Source organism: Ailuropoda melanoleuca, chromosome 7, assembly GCF_002007445.2.
Source record: "Ailuropoda melanoleuca isolate Jingjing chromosome 7, ASM200744v2, whole genome shotgun sequence".
Taxonomy (NCBI): Eukaryota; Metazoa; Chordata; class Mammalia; order Carnivora; family Ursidae; genus Ailuropoda; species Ailuropoda melanoleuca.
In genome coordinates this window covers 112,360,953-112,369,419 of record NC_048224.1, presented here as the reverse complement: position 1 = coordinate 112,369,419, position 8,467 = coordinate 112,360,953, and the positions used below count along the sequence as shown (strand labels likewise).

The following is an 8,467-nucleotide window of genomic DNA, read 5'->3' as shown; positions in this document are numbered from 1 at the left end:
GCGAGTACAGAGCGGGGCTGCGGGCTGCTTGTGCGGGTGGAGGCCAGCAGCCAAAGCCACGGTAGCCGCTTGGGGGAAGCTCAGGCCAGTCTAACCCGCTCCTAACAAAGGGAGGGCCCGCTGGGGAGGCAAAGAAAACAAAGGGAGACTTTCATTTTTTTTCATTTCCCCCGCCCACCACTTTTTCATTCCAGGGAAAGAAAGTACAATGCACTGCAATTCATTCCCAAACCTGGTGAAGGTTGGAGAGGACAGGGAGCCTGAGGACATTCACCTGAATGGCCTCTTGGAAGATGCTGTGTGCAGATCTGTGGTGCCAGGAGAACGCTGACTCGTTTCCCTCTTTGCTTGGCACGGACCCTTTCAATGTGACTTAGAAAATGCATTCTTGGCCGAGGGGAGCCGCTGGTGTTGTGGGTGCTACGAACTGAGGTATTGACACCTGCTGCCCGTCCGTGCTCTCTGTTTCTCGGCGCGGGGCCCCCAAACAAGGGCGGGTCCCCCGGTCATTGTCGGATTCACTTCCCCAGATGAGTCTACCACAGAGTCCTAGCTCACGGATGGGGATGGAGGCCCCCCGCTGTCGGTCTTCTGCCTCAACATTCCTTTTAACCGCATAGTGTCCTGCTGGCCTCTCCAATTCATCTCTCATGGCTTCTTCACATCAAAACAAAAGTGCTTTCCCTCCTAGAAACTTCCATGCTCCCTGTGCCACATGTCTTTGCCCACGCTGTTTCTTCTGCCAGGAGTGTCCTGTGCCCCTTGCTAACTCCTACACTCTTTGCCTATTTGGTACATGTCTCATTCCATTAAGATGGCGGTCAAATGAAACCTCAGTGAAGCCTTCCATGACCTCTCCAAATTCAATTAATGACTTCATTCTCTGTGTATGTCAGTAATTTTGTTTAGCTGAAATTATGTTGCTTCTCTGGGAAGATACAGATTCGAATTCAATACATTTTCTCCGAGTGATTACTAAGTGCCTGGCCCTGGAATGATCACTTTCATATGTAGCATTTTTTTGCATTTCTGTTTGATGAAAAAGACCAGAGATCATGCATCATATGGATTGAGGTGGGCTACTATGGCACTCTGAAACTGCTATTGACTCTTCAGAAGAAGGAATGAGTATACATATGAAGGGCATTTTTCTGTCAATTTTAGTTTGATTAAACCAAAACAAAAAACAGCAAAATCTGTTGTTCGAGGTCTATGATTTCCCCAGACTTTTGGGACAGTGTTCTGGAAAATGGCGAACTCCCCTTCCAGCGACTTCTGCCACACTAGGGCAATTATTAATTATCTCTGTAGATCTCTTTGGAAGCTGCATTATGTTATCACACTTGTGGTGAGCTCTGGGGGCCTCCAGACTCCCTGAGGGTTAGCAAGGCATAAGCTCTGCCTGGTCCCACGCTGCATGGCCACCTGAGCCAAGGCCACCCGTCTCAGCCACTTGTAGGTGACAGCCAGCATATCTACCCAAGGCAAGAAATACCACTATGTAATGTGCATAGGATTTTTGACATACTAGTTACATTCTGCTCCACTCCGTGAGGGGTAGGTGATCAGCTCCATGAAATGATCAACAGTCTGAAAAATAACTTGTATTTTCCCACTAATATGAATATCAAAAAATATCTTTTGAAGTTGACAACTCTGCTTTTAGTTGAAAACATAGACCACAGACCGATAAACTACTGCCTATGAGCCAAATCCATTCTGTTGCCGGTTTTCATACATAAAGTTTTGTTTGAACACAGCCAGCCTGTTTGCTTCCATATCGCCCGTGACTGCTCTCACGCAATAACCACCGAGTTCTATAACACTGCCGAGACGCTGTATAACCCACAGAGACTAAAATATTTACTGCCTGGTCCTTTGCAGGAAAGGCTGGCCGACCCCTGACACAGCAAATCCAAGAGCCTGCCAGAAACCATGCATGCAAGTTCTCCAATAGCCAGTTCTTATCAAAAGCCTGATTGTGCGAATATTTTTCTCTCAGGACTTCGTGTACAGAAAGTTGGGCTCGCTGCCAGCACCTCCTGAACCCGTATCGCCGCCTNTGGTCCTTTGCAGGAAAGGCTGGCCGACCCCTGACACGGCAAATCCAAGAGCCTGCCAGAAACCATGCATGCAAGTTCTCCAATAGCCAGTTCTTATCAAAAGCCTGATTGTGCGAATATTTTTCTCTCAGGACTTCGTGTACAGAAAGTTGGGCTCGCTGCCAGCACCTCCTGAACCCGTATCGCCGCCCAGCTCTGGAGGACGTACCTACTTTTCCGCACTTTCTTCAGCTTTACTGCTCTTAAATCCTCTTCGTCCCGATTGCCTATTAGTTTTTGTTGGATGGTCTTCCATGTATATAATTTGTGGCAAAAAGTTAGGTTTAAATAAATAGACAAGTAGTAGGCACTCTTTGCACATCTACAGTCTGTTGTCTAGAATTAGCTGCTTATGTGTCCGCTTCTGCGTCTTAGATCGAACACTCTGGGGATGCGGACCATGTCACGAGGCGCTTTGCACAGAGAACATACCCAATACATGTGNTGCTTTGCGCAGAGAACATACCCAATACATGCGCAGGGGTCTTTGTTGCTTTTGTTTTCTTTTGTTCATTTGGTAGCAAGCGAGTTTTAGAAAATGTTTCAGAGATCAGCATATTTTCCATTTAAATTAATTGGCTGCTGTTGGTATAAATAATAGTGCCTTCAAGATGCTAATGTTGATTCGTTGGTTGAAAAATTTACTGAGTTTTCATGCTTTTATTAATAAAAAATGACAATTATTATTACTATTTATTAAATGTCTAGTATTATCTGATGCCTCAGTGTACATTGTTGACCTTATTTCTCATAGCAGTCAGTGCGTGCTAGGCCTCGACGTTCCCATTAGTAAGATTGTGAGATAAGACCCAGGGACAACATAGCTCACTCGGGGAAGGTATGGGGTCCTGGCCACCGATGCCTGCAGGAGTCTGGCAGGTGATGTTGGGGTATGAAGCCGGTGGGTGTAATGCAATGTGGGGTGCTGGGGACCAGTGAGCACGTGCTTTGTCTGAAGGGGCAGCTGCCACTCAGCCCAGCTCACTGTTGCATGACTTTCCGATTTCTCAGAAACCAGAAATCCAGACTTTGAGGGAGATGTTTTCATTTTAAAAACACTGTTCAGGCATAATGAAATGAACCGTGGGCCAGGTCTGTCACCTGTACTGCGGGTCTTCAAATGCTTGGTTAAGACCACAGGGCTGGGGGTGAACTGCTTGCTTCTGAATCCTGCTTCTAGCACATTGTGTGTTACTTTAGGCAACGGAACCTCTCTAAGACTCAGTCCCCATCACATGAGATGAATGGTATTGACTTACATCTAACAAGTCCAGGACACTGAAATGCCAGCCTCAGACGTACCATGACAATCAGAATGTTGAATTCAATTATATTTTGACATCTCGATGGGTTTTGCTGAAGTGTTTAGCCCATGCCTGTCATGTAGAACATAATCTTTAATGGTTATATACTCATTATGATTATGGCTTAAGGACACATAGCTAGTAATTTCATAGCTGGGATTTGTAACCAGTCTGCACAGTGGCAAAGCCACATTCTTTTTTTTTCAGTGCAATCCTGTTTCTCATAATGCAATATTTGCTTTGCTTCTCACTCTAATTTTCCAGTTGTTTATCACAATTGAAGTTGAACAACAACTTATGAAAAAAAGACTTTCTGCATTTCACTAGTAGACCTCGAGATGCTGTCTTGTCAATGAGCAAGCATGGCTGTAGGCATCCGAGGTAACGAGCAATGTTGAAGAGGAAGAAGGGTTTCACTGGGCGAAAGGGGTAGCCAAACATGGAGTTCAGCTGATAACTACCTCTTTACCTCTATCTTTTCATCAAACTGATATTTTTACTAAGGGAAGTGGTTAGTATAGTAATGGAACATTTTCCTTCATAAAACTTTTTTTAATAGGAAACTACATACACGACCTGCAGGGTTTTTTTTTTTTTTGGTCCTGGAAGATGTGGTTAAAACCCTAGTATCTTGGCATATGGTGGCAGCACAGAACAAAGGACTGGATTTGGAAATGGAGGCTCCATGCTCTACTCTCAGTTCTGCATGCAAATAACCATGTGATCTTAGGCAAACCACTGCTTGTATGATGATGGAGATTATAAACCTAAACTCCCAAGAGTGAGAATATTTGTGGAAGTTATTTGTTTCTAGATAAAAGTACAGTATTATCACTATAGTTATTTTTATATGTGATGATAGTGGTATACAGTGTGCATGAAATTGTAAACACTTCTCTACTATGGAATTCAACAGTTCCGGTGACTTCAATAACAGAGAGACACACCTTCAATTGTATTCATTTTGATTTTGGCCTCTCACAAATAGATAAGTTGAGGTGGTTCATCTCCTTTTTGTTTATTTGCTTTACCCTGAAAACAGAGCAATTTTGCTGGCAATAATGAGAATAAACATGAAGGGTTTGAGGAGAGAACAAGAAATTTGGAATAAGTAACATAAGGAAAGTAAATGGAGATGGTTGGTGTACATGAATGAAATGGTAAGTAGACTGAAATCCCTGGTTGTGTGTAACTTACATGGCTTAATTAGCTGAATTCTTTTGTCTCAATATTATCACTATTTTTTCCCAATAGTATCCAGTACTCTGGACACAGGAGCAGAGAGACAAACAGTATGTTTGTTCATACAAGATTGATAATTATCCAGAGGAATTCAGGGAAAGGAAAACAAGGTAAACATATTGAGGGGTTGGGAGAGAGAATTATTTACTTGATAGACAATGTGTTTCAGAAATAATGGGAAGGGAAATGGGGAATGAAGGTCCAAAGGAAACAGATTCTTATAGAGAATATGTATATCTTTTAATAGCTATTTTTTAGGTAAGATCTGTGAGTGTTAAACTCTTTTAGTCTCTGATGTCTGAAGATGTCTTTAGTGTGCTGGTTATGACAGTTTAGCTGGGTACAAAACTGCAGGTGTACTTATTTCCAATTTAATTATGCATTCTAATGTTAACAGGCATTATGTTTTTTCCAGCCAGGATTTATAATGAATAATGTTACTATAACCATTCTTGTATACACCTCTTGGTGCACATGGGATACATTTCTGTTAGATAAATATGTAGAAATGGATTGCTAGCTTAAATTATATGCATATCTTCAGCTTTAGTAGACAATACCAAGTTTTTTACCAAAGTAATTTTAAGAATTTATAATCCTACTAGCAGTATATGAGAATTCTTCTTATTCCATATCCTTGCTAACACTTGGTATTAGTTTTTTTTTAGTTTTAACCATTTTGGTAACTGTACTGTGGTACCTCATTGTGAGGGTGGCACCTTTATAGACATTTATTGATTCTTTGGATATCCTTTTTTAAGAATACCTGTTCCAGTGTCCTACCTTTTTCATTAGATTGTCTGTATGTTTTCCTAATGGATTTTTATGAGTTTTTATATATTTTGGATATAAACTGTTTTTTAGTTAAATTGTTGAAAATATTTTCTTCCATGCCATGGCTTATGCATTAATACTTTTTTCTAAAATAGAGTTTATTTATTTATTTATTTATTTGAGAGAGAGAGAGCAAGTGCACGAGTGGGGGGAGGGAGGACCAGAGGGAGAGGGACAANTGATGCCTGCAGGAGTCTGGAAGGTGATGTTGGGGTATGAAGCAGATGGGTGTAATGTAATGTGGGGTGCTGGGGACCAGTGAGCACATGCTTTGTCTGAAGGGGCAGCTGCCACTCAGCCCAGCTCACTGTTGCATGACTTTCCGATTGCTCAGAAACCAGAAATCCAGACTTTGAGGGAGATGTTTTCATTTTAAAAACACTGTTCAGGCATAATGAAATGAACCGTGGGCCAGGTCTGTCACCTGTACTGCGGGTCTTCAAATGCTTGGTTAAGACCACAGGGCTGGGGGTGAACTGCTTGCTTCTGAATCCTGCTTCTAGCACATTGTGTGGTACTTTAGGCAACGGAACCTCTCTAAGACTCAGTTCCCATCACATGAGATGAATGGTATTGACTTACATCTAACAAGTCCAGGACACTGAAATGCCAGCCTCAGACGTACCATGACAATCAGAATGTTGAATTCAATTATATTTTGACATCTCGATGGGTTTTGCTGAAGTGTTTAGCCCATGCCTGTCATGTAGAACATAATCTTTAATGGTTATATACTCATTATGATTATGGCTTAAGGACACATAGCTAGTAATTTCATAGCTGGGATTTGTAACCAGTCTGCACAGTGGCAAAGCCACATTCTTTTTTTTTCAGTGCAATCCTGTTTCTCATAATGCAATATTTGCTTTGCTTCTCACTCTAATTTTCCAGTTGTTTATCACAATTGAAGTTGAACAACAACTTATGAAAAAAAGACTTTCTGCATTTCACTAGTAGACCTCGAGATGCTGTCTTGTCAATGAGCAAGCATGGCTGTAGGCATCCGAGGTAACGAGCAATGTTGAAGAGGAAGAAGGGTTTCACTGGGCGAAAGGGGTAGCCAAACATGGAGTTCAGCTGATAACTACCTCTTTACCTCTATCTTTTCATCAAACTGATATTTTTACTAAGGGAAGTGGTTAGTATAGTAATGGAACATTTTCCTTCATAAAACTTTTTTTAATAGGAAACTACATACACGACCTGCAGGGTTTTTTTTTTTTTGGTCCTGGAAGATGTGGTTAAAACCCTAGTATCTTGGCATATGGTGGCAGCACAGAACAAAGGACTGGATTTGGAAATGGAGGCTCCATGCTCTACTCAGTTCTGCATGCAAATAACCATGTGATCTTAGGCAAACCACTGCTTGTATGATGATGGAGATTATAAACCTAAACTCCCAAGAGTGAGAATATTTGTGGAAGTTATTTGTTTCTAGATAAAAGTACAGTATTATCACTATAGTTATTTTTATATGTGATGATAGTGGTATACAGTGTGCATGAAATTGTAAACACTTCTCTACTATGGAATTCAACAGTTCCGGTGACTTCAATAACAGAGAGACACACCTTCAATTGTATTCATTTTGATTTTGGCCTCTCACAAATAGATAAGTTGAGGTGGTTCATCTCCTTTTTGTTTATTTGCTTTACCCTGAAAACAGAGCAATTTTGCTGGCAATAATGAGAATAAACATGAAGGGTTTGAGGAGAGAACAAGAAATTTGGAATAAGTAACATAAGGAAAGTAAATGGAGATGGTTGGTGTACATGAATGAAATGGTAAGTAGACTGAAATCCCTGGTTGTGTGTAACTTACATGGCTTAATTAGCTGAATTCTTTTGTCTCAATATTATCACTATTTTTTCCCAATAGTATCCAGTACTCTGGACACAGGAGCAGAGAGACAAACAGTATGTTTGTTCATACAAGATTGATAATTATCCAGAGGAATTCAGGGAAAGGAAAACAAGGTAAACATATTGAGGGGTTGGGAGAGAGAATTATTTACTTGATAGACAATGTGTTTCAGAAATAATGGGAAGGGAAATGGGGAATGAAGGTCCAAAGGAAACAGATTCTTATAGAGAATATGTATATCTTTTAATAGCTATTTTTTAGGTAAGATCTGTGAGTGTTAAACTCTTTTAGTCTCTGATGTCTGAAGATGTCTTTAGTGTGCTGGTTATGACAGTTTAGCTGGGTACAAAACTGCAGGTGTACTTATTTCCAATTTAATTATGCATTCTAATGTTAACAGGCATTATGTTTTTTCCAGCCAGGATTTATAATGAATAATGTTACTATAACCATTCTTGTATACACCTCTTGGTGCACATGGGATACATTTCTGTTAGATAAATATGTAGAAATGGATTGCTAACTTAAATTATATGCATATCTTCAGCTTTAGTAGACAATACCAAGTTTTTTACCAAAGTAATTTTAAGAATTTATAATCCTACTAGCAGTATATGAGAATTCTTCTTATTCCATATCCTTGCTAACACTTGGTATTAGTTTTTTTTTAGTTTTAACCATTTTGGTAACTGTACTGTGGTACCTCATTGTGAGGGTGGCACCTTTATAGACATTTATTGATTCTTTGGATATCCTTTTTTAAGAATACCTGTTCCAGTGTCCTACCTTTTTCATTAGATTGTCTGTATGTTTTCCTAATGGATTTTTATGAGTTTTTATATATTTTGGATATAAACTGTTTTTTAGTTAAATTGTTGAAAATATTTTCTTCCATGCCATGGCTTATGCATTAATACTTTTTTCTAAAATAGAGTTTATTTATTTATTTATTTATTTGAGAGAGAGAGAGCAAGTGCACGAGTGGGGGGAGGGAGGACCAGAGGGAGAGGGACAAGCAGACTCCACACTGAGCATAGAGTCTGATATGGGGTTTTCATGACTCTGAAATTATGACCTGAGCTAAAACCAAGAGTTGGATGCTTAATGGACTGAGCCACCCAG

General features: G+C 40.3%; 2 long non-coding RNA genes across 2 annotated transcripts; both read left to right on the top strand.

The window, feature by feature from the left end:
- Positions 1–3,721: 3,721 nt before the first annotated feature.
- On the top strand, positions 3,722–4,755 carry LOC109490599. Its single transcript, XR_002143932.2, has 3 exons — positions 3,722–3,787; positions 4,449–4,566; positions 4,661–4,755. It is a non-coding gene; the product is annotated as an uncharacterized LOC109490599 (long non-coding RNA).
- A 1,669-nt stretch (positions 4,756–6,424) lies between these two features.
- Positions 6,425–7,455, top strand: LOC117802969. The gene is made up of 3 exons (XR_004626453.1): positions 6,425–6,490; positions 7,149–7,266; positions 7,361–7,455. It is a non-coding gene; the product is annotated as an uncharacterized LOC117802969 (long non-coding RNA).
- The last annotated feature ends 1,012 nt before the right edge of the window (positions 7,456–8,467 follow it).